Source organism: Larus michahellis, chromosome 15 (assembly GCF_964199755.1).
Source record: "Larus michahellis chromosome 15, bLarMic1.1, whole genome shotgun sequence".
Classification (NCBI taxonomy): domain Eukaryota; kingdom Metazoa; phylum Chordata; class Aves; order Charadriiformes; family Laridae; genus Larus; species Larus michahellis.
Window position 1 is genome coordinate 6376551 of NC_133910.1, and position 16459 is coordinate 6393009.

Below are 16459 nucleotides of genomic sequence, written 5' to 3' on the forward strand. Positions count from 1 at the left end.
AGAGGACACAGGTGGGCTGTGCTATGATTGAGGACACCAGCGTGTCCAGCCTACATGTGCCACCTACTGAGGCCCCTCTAAAATCCCTTCTGCAACACTTTGGTGATGGTGCCGCTCCTGAGAGCCCGGGGCTGCGCGGTGCCTGGGGCAGTGGTGGCAGCAGCAGAGAGCCAGCGAGCAGACCCGAAATACGGGCCAGCCGAGGTCTGCTCCATCTTGGCAGTGCTGCCTATAGATCCTGCCTCCGGGAGCCCTAATTTGTTAGGCAAATGGAAAATGCAAACAGCCTGACCTTCCCAGGACCCCTGACAACAGCCACAGTCCCAGACTAGCAGGTGGACTTAATCTTGCTTTGATAGGGCACCGCAGGAGAACGGCGTGCTCTCCAGAACTGCTGTGCTGTTCCTATCAGAGAACCACAGTCCCACCAGGAGGACTTTCACCCTCTAGCTGATTAGCTTTTCTCAGCACTGTTTTGGACAGATATATACATAAATAGCAAGAGAAGTGTGTCATAGCTGGGAAGACACACTGTTTTAGTGTTCCCTTTGTTTTAAAGATAATACTCACATAGAGACCTCCTGTAATGTTGGAGTTTGGGGTCGCTGGGTGGTGGTGATTTATTCTTTTTTCTTTCAGAGCCAGCCATTTTGTGAAAAGCTTTGACAAAGCAGAAGAAAAAAATCTGGCAAAATATAAGAAAATAGGGAGTGAAATGGAAAAGAGAACAGGAAGGGCAGCCGGGGTGCCTCATAAACTGCTCTGGCCTTTTGAGATAGACTTCCCCAGGAGAAGCTCCCAGTAAGGTGAAGTCAGCTTGGTGGGCTAACTAGTCTGAAATCGCAGAGCTAGAGATGGAAACCCCTACTAAGGTTTTCAAAGGGCTCAAACAGATTTTGTAGGAAGATTTCTGAGGCTGATTTAACTTGTAAGCATCCACATATCAAGCATGAGAGGCTTGTTACTCACAGACTGAGGTTCAATGTACCGAAGACACAGAATACCACCGCCGTGGCTGATGTGCCCATCTTTTGCATGGCATTTTTCCATAGCCATTAAAATCCCGTTCATGGAAGTGGAACTGAAGGATAAGGTACGGGAAAGTAAGTGGCTGGTGGTCCCTGAGAAAGCCACTGCCAATGTCAATAATCAGTAACAAGCCACACGTGGTGTCTTGTCTTCACGGCTGCCTTTTGCAGACGGTCTCATCCTGCCCGACACTGCCTGAACTTTTTCTTCAGCAGGAACTAAACACTTGCAAACCCTTCCACCAGTGCGGACCAGCAGCCTGCCGTAGCCCTGGCCTGGAGGACCGAGGACCTGGAGTGGAAAGAGCGACAGTCAGACGCAGAGACATCCCGTTTTGTCCCCCCGGATCTACCAAGACTCATCCTAACAGCGTGTTCTTTTTTTTTTTTCTTTTTCTTTTTTTTTCTTTTTGCATTTCCACTTCCCATTAAGCCTCCTAAGCCTTTTTATTAAGGTTTATTTTTACCTCAGTGCAAGAGGTTAGGAGCACGCGGCTCTGGCTTTGACTGCTTGGCATTTTGTGAAGATTGTGCCACGTGGTACGTCATACCTAGCCAAAAATAACTCCCTGCGCACAGGAGCTGCTTACCTACCTGCGGAGACCACTTATTCCCAACCCTTTCGGTATTGTTTTAGGGGGATTGCTGGGAATGACGGGGTGGCGGGAGAGGGTGGGTTTGAAGCCTCAGGGACGGGGAAAGGCAGCATGACATGTTTCTGCTTTTTCAAATAGATGGTCCTCCTGTTTTCCTCCCTCCCCCTTTGCCATGGGAGAGGAGAAGCAAGGAAAAGGCAACATCTCTCAGCTCCAAGCGGGCTCACTGTTTGAAAAGAAAAAGCATAGGAAGTGATGGAGGAAAGGGAAGATTTGTTTTAGTGATGAGCAATCATTGGAGGGCGTTAGGAGCGTCCTGGGGAAAATCAAATTGATTTACGCCAACACGCTGCCGAGGGGGGGCCCCCGCTGAGCCCAGTGTGAGATCCTCATGCCCTCAGCAGGAGGGACGGGGACCCGGTGGCTGCTGGCAGTGGGCTTCGTCACAGCAGCTCGTCCTTTCAGAAGTGGAGGGAGAGCAGGAGAAGCAGAGCCGTAAGGTACCTCTGGTGCCCGTCTCGCCGCTGCTGTGGGACTGATACCCGGGGAGGGCTGAGCCGCAGACCTGCCATAGCGGTTCCTCGCTTGCTTCCCCTCCTGCTCCAGGGTCGATGCAGTTCTGGTGGCAGTGGCTGTCCCCAGCCTCTGCGGGCTCAGGGCAGGAATCAGCCGTTCAACAAAAATTCAAGCGAAAACCAGGTTCGTCGTGTCTGCTGACCCCCTGCTCATCCAGTCACTTACCTGCACCGGGAGACCCGCCTGTTCCTTGAGAGCCCTCCCAGGAGCCGGCTGTGCCGTACCACTGTATGCTAAATGACATAAGCTACAATTTTCACCCCAAACCAAGCTGTTCAGGGCAACAAACCCAAAACACAGCTGAAATGAATCAGTTGGAATGTGTTATTTTCAAACTCTTTTCTTTTGAATCTACACTTATCTTTTAGTGAGAAGGAATGACATCTCAAACCTGTTTTTTCTCCCGTGAACGTCAAAATAAATACTGACAGCCTTATTTTCTGCAACCCATCTCTTTTTGTGTTTGGGGTTGTTGTTCTATGTATTTTTGAACTGGAAAAAAAGATACAATAAAGTGTCTCTCCCCTGTATTTTAATAGCTCTTTGCCTTCCAATCAGATAAGGGAAGGAAAAGGTTATTAAATCTGAAAATTCCTGGTTCGCCGTATTGCACTTTGTAGTGGTTGGTGTCCAGATGCCACCCGTTTGGTTATTCAAAAATCCATGTTGCTGAAGCTCAGAGGAGGGACCAGACTCCTTGCTGAAGGTGATGTGATGCCTTTCCATGCACGTCCTGCCCCCTCCGCTGCCTGAGCGAGAGGATCCCATCCTGCTGGGCTGACACATGCACCCGTTTCTTGAAGCGCAGAGAAGAGAACGGCAGGAGCGACAGAGCTGGAGGTAATACTGCTCTAAATAGATAGCTGGGGGATTCGTTTTCTATATTAAAGTATTGATTTTTCATAAACTAAGAGCACAAAAGGCCATGGAAAACAATCAAGTCCCAGTGCAGGAAGCTGAAAAATTAGACAGCACTCTAAGCCCTCGTGGCTGTGTTTTGTGCCGAGGCTTTCAGTTAAAAAAGCCTTATTTATAGGCAGCGAACTTCAAAAATATCAGAGGTGTGGTTCTAACCCACTGAAAGTTTGTTTCCTCTCAAATGGGATGCTGTGAATCTCTGATTCAGGCAGGCAATGTCAGCAGAATCACTCATGAAATTTCTTGTACGTTCTGCTTATGGCTATGCTAAATAGATCCTCAAAACAGCCTTTCATTTCAACACTTCAGCTGTTGCATTATCATCCTGTGATGCGAAATGAGATATGCAAAAAGACAGAGAGACAACACGCTATTTCCTTTTCTTTACTTTCTGTCTGCCTTTCTATAGAAATTCTAACTTCAATCAGAAGTGGAGCTAGAGAAGTTCAAACCTGAATTAAGGTGTCACCTGGTTTCCAGTGAAAGTGATGAATCACTGGAAAATCCTTTTCAGGGAATGTGGTTAGATTGCTCATCCTGAGACTGGTGTTAAAGACTGCATGTCCCTGCTTAAACCGTAACTCAATTGAGGTTCACGCAGAAACCAGTAAGTGGAAGAAATCTATGGCTTTGGTTATTCAAAAAAGCGGAGCAGTAGATCATACTTGTCTCATGTTTGAAATTTATGAAGCCATTACATTCAGAATTTGTTAGATTCCAAGTTTTGGTTCTAGATCATTTTTATTTCAACAAAAGCAAAGAGAAAAGTAAGGATTTTGGTACTGTGCTTAAATGTAAATTAAGGCACTGTCAAACTGGGGTGGAAATCCTATCTGGACCTAGACTCCGATGCTCCTTAGTCTTGTTGTCAGCATAAGACTGGAAGCCTGGATCGATTTCTAAGAGGCATTTGTGTAGGAATTAGCTTCTTACAGTGTTACTCCAAAACCCCCAAACCAAACATAAAGACTCTCTAGACTAAGATACGTAGCTGGCATACTGAATCGGACGTTCTGCCTAGTTTCTGTGTAAGAAAACCAGACAGACCAACAAGGACCAACCGAAAAATTAAGTGTATGAATTTATTCTACAAAAAATCTGTGTGACCTGTCGTATCATGGCCCACAGGGTGATAGCCAGGTGTGTGTATACAGTGGGGAAATTTCCAGTAGTCATGCGGGCATCTCCAACGTGCCAGGGACAGTTCTACCACACGCGTGCGCTCGAAGGCCCTGCCGGTGCCTGAGAAGGCAGCCAGTGTCCAGCCACGCACAGATTTACCTGGACAATTCACACATTAAACCTGATGAGCTCCAGGTACCTCAGGTTCCCTGCGCCAGGGCACGTCTGGTTTATCCACACGCTCACAACAGCCATTTGTCCAGGGCTTCTGGATATTTGGCATCCCCATTAAAATCTGCTTATTTCCACTTATTCCTTCCCTTTAGACACAACTTCCAAGACAGGAGGAAAATAAGGGACATTTCTAGGGAAACTGAGGTGCCTGTCAGCCTGGAATACTGCTCCCCCATCACACACAAGGATTGCTTTCTTGGGGCAGGGGACAAACCTTGCGTGGAGATACCTGAGCTGAAATCCTGTGGCTTTGTAACCAGGATCCAATTTGTATGGAAATGGTTTGCATGGTTCGGGAGGACAGACCAGAGAAATAGTTCAGGTGGCAGAAGCAGCGACCCCGGTAAACTTTCACTCTTGAGCCTTATGGCTGTGTCTTTTTCTATTAGATGTGATTTTAAATAAACATGAAGGGACCAGACAGGCCACAGATGCAGGTTTCTAAGCAACGCAAATAAATCCACGTCTGCGTTTAGAGGTGCAGGCAGGACATCTCTGGACAGTTTTTAGTAAGTGTTTTTATTTCTTCTTTCAGAGACACAGAGTTTAAGTACAGACCACCAGAAATAAAAATAATAAGCAAATAGCCTTCTTTCCTTGGGACTGGCAATTGTAGGGGACTGTGTGATGAGGGGCAGCAGAAAAGGTGTCCCCACTGTGTGACTGTCCAATCTCTGATGGGATGTGGCTGCAGATCTGTCTGTTGTTGTCACATCTGGACGTTTTTGGCACCTGCCATCGACTGCCCGGGCCACAAGAGTCGCTATGAGGAAGGTGATGAAAGGCAGAGAGGTGCACATCATCATCATGTACAGGCACGAGGTAGGTGAGGAGAAAAAGAAGGGTAGTCCCAACCTTGCAGAGTGTCAAGGCAGATGATAAACCGATTGCACAGGACAGGATATAAACCGGGACAGAAACAGCTGTCTCGCGGTCTGAAACTGCACCTTTTTGTTTGTTTGCTTCTCCCGTGTTCAGAGAGACGCTCGCTCGCGTGCGCTGGGAGATTTAGCTCTGTGCAGATGGGAGGAAATGATTTTCAAACTGCCTGTTTGTAAGCTAGCTCGAGAATGACAGCGCTGCCACTGCTTCTTTTGTTCTAAACACCCAATTAAACTGGCTGTTTACACCTTCCTGCCAGATTCCTGTCTCCCAGCTGAAGGGAGCTGAGCAGCTAATGAGGCACAGCACAGAAACCGGCAGGGGAAAGGCGGGAGGTTTCCGAAGAATTGCAGACTCAGCCCACTCTGGTGGGGAAACAGAGGGAGATTGGGCTGTGCCGGGGTGGGATCCTTCCCAGCCCCCTGGGGAAAGAGGGGCACATCTGGGTGGCAGCTGTGCCACCAAGCGGGCTGTGGGCAATGGGCACACAAGCCTGGACTCCTGCTCTAGGACACTGAAATAGAAACAGCCATGCCTACACCCCTCCTGGCCCATGGTGCAGCCGGGACATTATTATTTCAAGATGGAGTTTATGTGTTTTTTCACATTGTCAGAAGGGTAAGGAGGAAAAAACCAAGAAGATGCTGGAATCAAGGTGGAGGTGGTCATCAGAGTGCTGTGGGGTGGAAGAAGCAACTCTTGGAGTAGATTAAAAAAGGTTCCCTCAGTTCTCTGAGTAACCACTGGAAATCTGTGACCCAGGGCTCTCCCAGACTTTTTATTTCTCCAGGAAAAGATGCAGGTGAGCAAGAATGGGAACAGGGGAAAATCAGCGACAGATTATTTCTGTACGTCTCTCAGAGGTTTTTTTCTGCTGAGAGAAGCAGGTTTTGCTCTAGCAGTAGAGAGTTGGTCAGAGCAGCCAAATTGCCTAGGCAAAATGGTTGCTCTGATGCTAACGGAGGTCACTAACAGGTTGCTGTCCAGGATGCGGGATGAGTGTTCCTGTGTCCTAAGACTAGTGTGAATGGAGGCAGACGTGTCCGTCTTCTGCAACTGCAGGACTTGATGACTGTGGCGACCACTTGAGAAAAATCCGCGCTCACCAACCCCTGGAGGAAGACTCCTGATGGAGGTCGGAAATGACATCTCCCAAATCTGGAGAAATTCTGAAGCAGGAAGCCCAGCATTCCCTCCTTGTTGAGGATGATAAGGTGAGGCAGCCTTCTCCGGTCATTTTGAGCAGGACAACCTATGTTTTCATGCTACTGACTTAAATTACTAGCAGCTTCCACCACAGTAGACTGTCTGTCGTAATACAAATGCATGCTTGTTTGCTAGCTTTCTTAGTGTCCAGCGGATAAAGCAAAATTTATGTCGATCTTTTAATAAAATTCTGGTAAAAGCAGAGCCTTGTGTTATGAGTTGCAGTGCCCACCGGCCTTGCGAGTTAATAGAAGCAAATGTGAATGTTGCATCCCCTTTCTCACGGACCCTGTTCTAACTTAGGTGTGGTGGTCTGAGATGTGTTTCCTCCTCTTTTAGAGAGAGTTGGAGATCTGCAAACAGCGTAAAAACAGCCCCAAAGGGAAAATTCTACTCAGCAAACTTTCAGATGAGCCCTTGAAGCTGCAGCCTCTGTGTGTGTCGTGAGGATCTCAGATGTTCTCTCATCCCGAGGCTATGTGAGTCTGATTAGGTTTGATTGCGTATACCGCAGGCATTATCGATCAGCCAGATGATTGATGCGTTGGTTGCTGTCAGTGCCTCATCTTTGATGTAATTGCATGAATTATTTGCCAAGGCCAAGCACTTTGTCCTCAGAAGTGTTAACTATATAATATATACATGTGTCTATATTTATAAAATTTCTTTCTCAACAGAGATTAAATTATTTCCAAAGGTTCTGTATGCCTCTCTGGGATTGTGAGGAAGCGCAGATCCATAAATGGGAGGATCGACACAGATGGAGACCTGAAAGGTTGCGTGATTGTGATGAATTCTTTCCCCTTTGACACCTTCCTTTTGAGGCTGTGAGTGACAGAAGCTTCGCTGACATTGGGTTTACCCTGCGCGGAGTCTGGTGGTTTGGATCCTGGGGATCAGAAGAGTCCCTGGCAGTAGGGCTTGTGACCCTCCTCCGAGCAACTCAGCACAATGTTTATCCTTGCAAGCGATGGCAGTATGTATATAAATATATAGATATTATAGCTGAAGTGGCACCAGATGGATAATTGCAGCCCCTGAGTGCCTAATCTACTCTCCAGGACATGGGCAGTTTTCTGAGCCAACAAAACTTAATTGAACTTTCCGTTCCAGCTGGAAAAGGTTATGGATCTAGCGAGTGCAAACGGAAGGCAGGATGAAAAGGTCAGATGTTCTGTTCTCTTTGTAATGGATTGACCGGGGACATGTTTTTATCTTTCTCACAACCGCTGGATTGTAAAACTTAATTAGCAAGTCACTTCTCTCCCCTGTCTGAAGGCATGTGTATGGTGATTACACATAGATCACATTTTATGGACATGTCATGTTTTCATTTGAGAGTAACAGCCTGCATGAGGGACGTTTTTGCCACATATTTACATCAGTAGTTCAGAGAAAGGCCAGTAAGACAAAATGGAGAGATTTCCTTGACATCAGATATGCCAGTTCAGCTGCCGCCAACATCAACTGATGGAACTGCAGCTGCCTTAGCTGGGCTCTCACCTGCTGTACTGGGAGGCGAGAAAGGAAGTATTGCAAACACAGGCGAAAACAAGAGAGATGGAGAGGAACGGACATACAGACAAGGCATGATATGACATGGTGAGGGAGAAAATACAAAGAAAGAAGTAGAAAAACGGAAGGGGATTTGTGTATCTTAAGGAAAAATGTGTTAAGCGCGCAAGGACAAACACAGGGATGTCTGAATTCAAAGGACAGACCTGCTGCCCATACAGCCTGATTGGAGAATGATACTTTCTCAAGTCGAGAAGTGTAGTCTCACCATCTGAAAGCATATTTTTTGTGTCTCAAAAGAGATGAGAAAATAGAGATAATTGTTTATTTTAGATTAGACATGAAGGAAAAACGTCCAACAGTAAGGACAATTAAGGACTGGAATAGATTGCTGTGAGATTGGAACCACCAGAGGTTTCTAAGAGCAGGTTAAACAAACATCTGTCAAGAAAGATTTAGATGTAGCTGATCGAGCCTTGAGGCAGGGGTGGATTAGCTGACCGCCTGCGGTCGCTTATTTTCAAATTTATTTTCTGTGATTTTATGTAGTTCCACTTTCTTGGTAGTGAAGCTTATCACCAGAGCATCAAAAATGGTCTCAGTGAGTCAGGAGTTCCATGTAGGATGAAATCTGAGTTAGTCATACAGACACCCAAAAAGTCACGATTCAAACCATGGAAGATTTTTCATTTATATTTCAATTGGGAAAAAGAGGAAAAGTTTTAAAAGACATGTTAATTTTTCAGTGGGACTAAAATTGTGAAGTCTAGAATTTCCCTCTCCATCCAATAATATTTTTCCTTATCGGCATTTTACCTAGATACACAAGGCTATAACTTCTTCAAGTTTTAGCATACCGTGTAAGAAATCCTGCCAGTTTTCTGGAAAGCTTGAAGAGCTAAATGGAAGGATGAAGAAAGCTGCACTTAAAACTAAGTGAAAGAAGAGAATACCCCAGGGCTAAAGGGAACCTCTTCCAGTCTGCCAAGTTGTGAGGATGAAGACCCCAGTGCAACGCAGTTTATCTATCTCTGCAGCCATCGTATGTTTAGATTCCAAGTGTTGCTACAGTCAGATTCTGCTTTCTTTTTCTTTTTCTCTTTCTGTGTTTCAGTTTTTTCTAGAGGTCATCTGTTGTCCCCCATCAGATGTGCCAAGACTCACATACCTCAAGCTCCTGCTTCCCTCTTCACACCTCCGGCATCTCTCACATTCACAAGCTTGGGAAAAGAGCCCAGAACTGTGCTGTAGCTTGGACTGTGCATTTCGAGAGGGCCACACATGATAAGAAACGCTGGTGGAAAGCACAGTCTCTGGCTGGCAGCTTTGGGTGAGAATTTCTCCCCTGTGTGACTCTCGAGTGGTAGGAAGCCATTTCCACTCTTGTGGCACATCTCAGTGTTTGGGCATATCAAGCGATCTGCATGGGAGAGATGTCTTTGGCGTCAGCAGTCAGGATAAATTCAGATTTTTCAGAGCAGCAGTTTAGGTTTTTGGCACTCCTAAAGCTTTGGGACCAAGGTTTTTGATTTGAATCTTTCTCTTCCTAAAGAACAAGTTAACCGATTTCCTTTATAAGTGGATTATCACATTCACGAGCACCTTCCTTACATAAAGAGGACGGATTGCTGTAGGGATGGCAGAGAGGATCCAGGGAACAAAGACAAAAATTCCCAGTGAGAAACTCCTTCTGCTGTAAAGCCAGCTCAGGAGGGAAGTGGTGAAGCTGTCAACATAACTGCACAGGGAAGATAAAGAGACAGGAGACACAGACTGAGCATATCTACAACACATCAAACAACACCGAGTCAGTCAAAGCGTCATTAATCCATTGGACTATGAACCTTCCCCTCGGATGCTGCCAGATCCATCAGTCGAGGGCCAACGGTAGAAAAGCAGCATAGCAGGAACTGGTCGCCAGGGACAACAAAACAAGAAACCCTTGGAGCGTTCTGCTCCGCCCGGGAATCTGGGGACAGAGTTCAGTAGTTTCGGGCCGCCAAAGAGAAGTGCTGAAAGGAGATTTTAAGGAGTGATGGCTTTGTCACTGGATGACTCGAGCCACAAACAAGATGCTGTGTTAGTCTAAAAGCTCCAGCACTGCCCTCTCCTCTCCTGCCTTCTCCATCCCACCAGTATTCTGTGGTTAGCAATGTGATCCCTGGGGGAAAAAACGCTAAAACAACAACAAAACAAAACAACCCCAACACTCAGCTTTACCTGATGTTGGAGAGAAACAGTCAATAATCAGGCATGCAAGTCCTAAAGAAATGAGGAAATAGCATTTTTCTCTGAAACCTCTCCCTTTGGATCACTCTCTTTAATAACTTTGGATGAGAAATGTGGTCTTGTGCATGTCAAGAGAAAGGCTGCCTGTGCTTCAGAGAGTGCTGTATTTTCATCCCTTGATGCGGGAGTTGAAATGACAGTTTCCAACAGAAGGTATCGGTTGTTTTACATGCGGGAAAGAGCAGAGTGACGACTTGATCATGGTCATTCAGTACTTACATGGGGAAGAGATTTGTTAGCAAAATGCTCTTAAATTGAAACAAAAATGTTCTAACAAAGCCCAATGGATGCAAACTTCAGAGACACGTTCAAACTTAGATGGAGGTATGGCTCTAAATAGCAGTGGTAATTAATCACTGCAACAGCTTAATACTGTGGATTCCCTGCCACTTAAAGCCCTCAAAAAGACATCGGTGCTTGATTTAAAGAGGTATTACAGTGTAAGTGAAAGAAAGGGATTGATACAAATTAGTGGGTGAGAGACAAGACAGCGGATTAAATGAGAAGTTCCCGGGCAGCAATACGTACAGCAACAGTGATGTGAAATCTACTTCAACATGGCAAGTGAATGTTCCCAGGACAGTGTAAAGCCACCTGCTGCACATACTCAGGTTGCAACGTGGAGCCCAAAACTACTATATCAAAATGGCCAGTGATGGTGACAAGGAAAATAATTTTCGGAATCTACGAATCAAATCATCATCATCTTCATTATCAACATCTCTTCTGCCATTACAATTTCTTAATCACCTTAGCCACAGTTTAGCCAACTAATTGCTTGGAGATTATCCAGCCCAGTAATTTTGATCACTTAAAGACATGTCATGAAGACAGCAAAAAGTAAAAGGGGGGATAAAAAAGAAAAAAAACCCAAAGAAATGCAAAAAGAACTGAATCTATGAAAGGAAACCTCCTATTTGTCAGAGGTAGCTTGTGATACTGGTGGAGGCATATTCTGAAAATTAGGTCCGCGCAGGGGAAGACCCAAGTCTCTTATTCCATATTTTGCGATAATGGAAGAATTTTAATTTTGAAAACAGGGAACAGTCCTACATTTATCTATTTTTTGTCTTTTAAAAATGGTAAAAGTTGATGAAAATACATGTTATGCTCAGTCGATATTTATTTTGGCTTTGATTTTGACACTTTTTCTTTTCCTTCACATAATCTTTATGACTGAATTTCTTTTTAACGCAGATGGAAATTTCATTAAGAAGTCTTGTAGAGGAGAAGCTTTGACAACCTTTAAAACACCTTTTGGGTTGTTGTTTTTGTTGTTGTGGCTGCTGCTGCTCCTGTTGGGAACATATTTTAAATTGACCTTATCCATAAAAGTGACATTTACATGGCATAATTCAGGGCTATGTAGAGATACCTAAACTAACAGAATACGTGAGGCAACATAGGTGTTTAGTACACAACCCTGAGTGGATCTACCCTTCTGAGATCGTATTTAATTCATACAATATTGATGCTGATCTGTAAGAATAAGTTACTCTCATTTACTGTAACCTACAATATGCACATAGACAGACAGTATGAAGTGACTGGTGTGCTTAAAATTCAGGCCGTCAGTTATTGCAGTAACTCTTGTTCCTCTAACCACATCTTTAAACTGGCGAAGTCCCTCAGACGGAGAATAATTTTTGTAATCACAGGTCCCAGACTCTGCCACAGCTTTGGCCTGTTCTCGGCCTTTGCCTCCGGACAAAATTCCTTGATCTTTTTGTGCAAATATTTCTCAATTTTTAAATGGAATAATAATTCATTATTTGGCTCTATAAGAGGTCTGTGAAGCTTCATCCAACCAATGTTAGTAAAGTGCTTGGAGATCTCTGAATGAAAGCTGCTGCATAAATGCATAGTATTATTGCTGGACTAGCAAATGTTATTACTCTTCTTAAAAAAAAAAAAAAAAGTATGTAGGTAGAAAATAGCCAATCTCAATATTTATAATATTTCTGCTTCCTCATAAATACAGAAGTTCCATAATCCTCACTGGAGCTGTTGGTTATTTATCTGCATTTGAATTTTAATGAATAAAAAAGACATATTTTTGTCACAATTCTTACAGCCTTAGCTCCCTGCAAAATTCTGCTTTCCATTTCAAAGAGTTTATTTTTTGTTGACTTTTAGTACTGGGACAAGATTGACTGACAACCCTAGACCTGAAAGTCCCACTGCTAACCCACAAACTGAAACGGCAAGACAAACTGGTCCTTCTGACCCCACCACAGTGCCTGAACCGTGCCGCAAAGGAAAGGTCCACGACTCCTCCTAGCTGAGAACCTACAAAAGCTGCATTGTGGCTTTGTTCCTTTGGATGAGGATGGTCCTTTCTGCTACAAGAGAGAGCGTAGTGCATGAACTCTTGGCTGAATGTCGGGAGAGCCTGGGCTTGGTTCCTGCTTCTCACGTGGTCTTCCCTTGTCCTTTCCCCTGGTACCTCTTGCCGTGTCCAGTTTTTCTGGTACATGTCTTCCTTGTCCATTCTGCAGTTTTGACAGGGCAAGACACGTGGGTAGAAGCTATCTGTGTCCACTGGGCACATGAGATCAGCTCTACAAAAAATATGCAGTGAGTTTGAGGAAGCTTCGTGCCTTGCCGTACGCATGAACCGCAGTTGATGTGTGCCTATGCGATAAAATACACCGATCTCTCTGTGCCGGTGTGCTGTGTGTGCACCCCGTGCTCATCCGTGCGCGTAGAATAACTCCTGCGCTGACCTGTGACAACCCTTACACTGCATTTGTATTCACCCTTGTGTAAACAGGATGGACATTTCTTTACAACAAAAGATATTTGCTGATTGTACCACTGATTTGCTAATGTGGGGCATCTTACAATCAGCAAGGGACATCTAAATATCTACACAGACAACACAAAAGGTATCAAACATCCATAGAGAAAAAAACTGGCGATGAGACTGTACCTGGCTTCCAAAGATACTTTTCATAAGAAGGTTTCGGACGCACATTCCTGACTTCTGGCGACTAGCAGTGTAATACACGCTGTTGTCGCTACCAATGATAGAATAGTGGGAGCAACATGCATTTTTAGGCAGACATTTCAAACTAGGGAGCAGGTCCAAATAACACTGACGTACTCTCTTTTCTCTAAAGTAAATAGCAACATTAGAGGAAATGCGGCCAAAAATTAGGCCTGTATAGTCTAGGCTTATATGCAAGGTGAATCCTAGAAGGCTAATCTTTCACTGTAGTGAAGAGATATAATGTCTTCAATGTCAGAGGACTCTTGCAAGGCTTAGTGGGTACCACTCAAATGTGAAATTCAGTTGTGCTTCCATTATCTCTTCTCGTAACACTCTGCAGTTACAAAGAGCAACAATAATTTCAGCAGACGAAGCTTTACAGTGTCCCAGTACATATGATAAGTATTGTCCTCACTGCACGGAGGAGAGAGGCACAGAGAGATGAAATGACTTGCTGCAAAATGCGCAGGGAGTCGTTGTTCAAGTTGGTTTAAAAACCATGTCCCCTGATAGCTCATTCTCTATTTCAATAACCAAAGCACTCTCCTGGCTACAGAGCGTAACTGTACGACCCGGGTAATATTTGAAGTGATGCCTCTGAGATGAGGATTCTGTATGTGGCGTTATTCCTTCCTGGTGAGATCCAGTCCCTTACCTCATGTTCTCTGTGAGTCCAGCGCTAAGGAGAGCGCTTCGGTCAAGCACAGGATCTGTTCCATCAGATACGCCTTTTCCAAGGATTTCTGCTTCATTTTTTCTCTAAGGATCTTTATATGCTCAGTACCAAGCTGGTCTTCCCTTCTTTTCTTGCTTGTGTTCAAGGTGCGAGTCAGTTTCCAGGCAAAACTATAGGTGTATTAGAAAATCACTCCTAAACTGAGGGTGAAGCAGAGAAAGTTGCTGCCTTTTGAGTTTTGCTGATGATTGGAAGCAGTTTTAATATATGACAGTTCCACCTACACAGCAGCTCTGCTAGGAGCAAGACAAAATTCTTGGCAATTGATTTCTTTTTCCTAACGGAAGACGACTATCTAAAAAGGGAAAAAATATCATGGTGATCTGGATTTCTGGTGTGGAAAATAGATTTAACCCTTCAGGCTGTGGCATCGCTGAAAACTCCGATCTTCAAACCAGAGTGAAGGTAACTGCTGGTGAAACGTGCTGCCTCTTCCCTCTTGCCATTCACATGGCACTGCTGCTGCATTTGGAAGCGCTCAGTGGGTTGTGAGTACAAATGCTAAGAGTTGATGGTTACTGTCCGATGGCACGGGTTGTTATCCAAGTCTGTGAAGGCAATTCTCAGTCCAGAAGATACGTGCCATGCAACAAGGAAGAGGCCCTGATGCTCCCGGAACACTGCTGACTTGGTGCAGCTGCACAGATCATTTTAAAAAATATTCTTCCCACTCTCAGTAACAAAAGAAAGAACTCCACTGTTTTGGGTGTGGAACAATGATTGTATTGACCGGGGCCATAAAATATCACTTGAGGTCTCTTCTCTTCACCCAGATGCCTGTCTTCACAAAGCTGGTAGGTGTCTGTGTCCTCCTTTGCCACATGTGGTCAACATTGGCTAACAGGATCCAAAGTCGGTGGGGAGGGTCAATCGAACTGCATAAACCTGTATTCTTAGGAAACCTATTTAAAAATAAGAAAGGAAAAGATCTCATTTTCAATCAGATACAAATGAACTTGAAACCTCAGTGGTTTTTCACCCAAGAGAGTTATTTGTCCAGCAAGTTGGCAGCTCAGCCTCAGTTCTAACTGCTGGTTGAAGATGTGGTTGACCCAGATTTGGGCTCCAGTCACAGATGTTGCATGGCCCTACAAGTGGGGTCCTAAAGCAGGACTCTGGAACTCCGGGTTCACTTCCCAGCTGTGCCACTGGCTTGCTGCCTGGCAGAAAGGATGTTATTTCATCTCCGTTCGTCACCTGTATTTGATTTTCTTTTCTCCGTCCAGCAGCTGAAACAAGGCCCAGTCAAGGTATCTAAGGGCTACTGTGTCATTATTACTAACAACGGAAAGTGACTTTGAACATGAAGGACTTCCAGAGCTTTGCAATAGCTCTTGCATCCAGACTTGCAGAAATCTGTGATGAATAGCAGATGATTGCTCTTTTGGAAGGACTGGGCTTGCTTCAAGTTTAATCAGTAAACAGCTTCTGATTATTTTTTCTGTTCTGTAAATATCCCTGGGTGTTTTTGAGGTGACCGTGGCCTACTGCCTCTTTCACACCATGAACTCGGCCAAACACATGACGCCCTCCTCCGCTCGCCCACGCCCACTGAATTACTCTGAGAAATAAACGCAGCAAACACTGCCCTGCAATTCTGAGCTGTCATCCGAGGGTGACCAATGACTCCCGGAGTTTGTTGGACAGAGAGGCGGAATTTGTCCTTCAGGGACAGCGACCTTTCCTTCCCATGCGAAGAACTAATAATATTTTCCAAACAAGCTGCGATACAAAGCTATTGCGAGCAGATGGGCACATGCAGACAGATTTTTACACGCCCTGAGATTCTCCCTCACTCTTTTACGATGAAGGTGATTAAGCTGAATGAGCATCTGACTATTTTGGCTATTTTGACAAACTGTCGCTGAGTCAATGTTTTAACACACAACTTCATATTGTCATAGTGCTAGAGATGACATTTTTTTCATAACTTAAAACACGGCTGAGTTTATGTTATACTGTTTCTTGGTAATTCTTTCTTTATATCAGACAATTTATATATTCCAGCTGCTAGCGCTCAGGCAGATAATGGTCATGTATGTGTCTAGCTCCAATAGTAACATGCAGAATATAAAAATCCCAAATAGGATCAAATACAAGCGTAGGCACGAACACTCACACTGGGCAGAGGCTCCTGATAGGCATGCATCTCCCTCAACATGTGCTGCGGCAAATTCAAGTAGTTATGCTGGGCGAATAAATATCTAATAACAAGCCATAAACAACCAAAGTCAGTGTCTGAACCTCAGGGTCTGGTGCTGCATAAATGACGCCTGAGATTTTGCCCAAAAGGGAGACCAAGGGCAGGTTCTCTATATAACGAGGCTGTAGAATATTTAAGCAATTTGAAATTTTCCCCAATCCT

The 16459-nt window shown here is 44.8% G+C and overlaps 1 long non-coding RNA gene across 4 annotated transcripts; it reads left to right on the top strand.

Annotated features, from left to right (window-relative positions):
• Positions 1 to 1103: 1103 nt before the first annotated feature.
• LOC141751635 (uncharacterized) lies at positions 1104 to 16043 on the top strand. Of its 4 annotated transcripts, none has more exons than XR_012590038.1 (6): positions 1104 to 1653; positions 1763 to 3040; positions 5010 to 5296; positions 6419 to 6570; positions 6902 to 7041; positions 7260 to 16043. It is a non-coding gene; the product is annotated as an uncharacterized LOC141751635 (long non-coding RNA). The 4 variants fall into 4 exon arrangements; XR_012590040.1 differs by having other exon boundaries at positions 2231 to 3040; XR_012590037.1 differs by having other exon boundaries at positions 1104 to 3040.
• Positions 16044 to 16459: the final 416 nt, after the last annotated feature.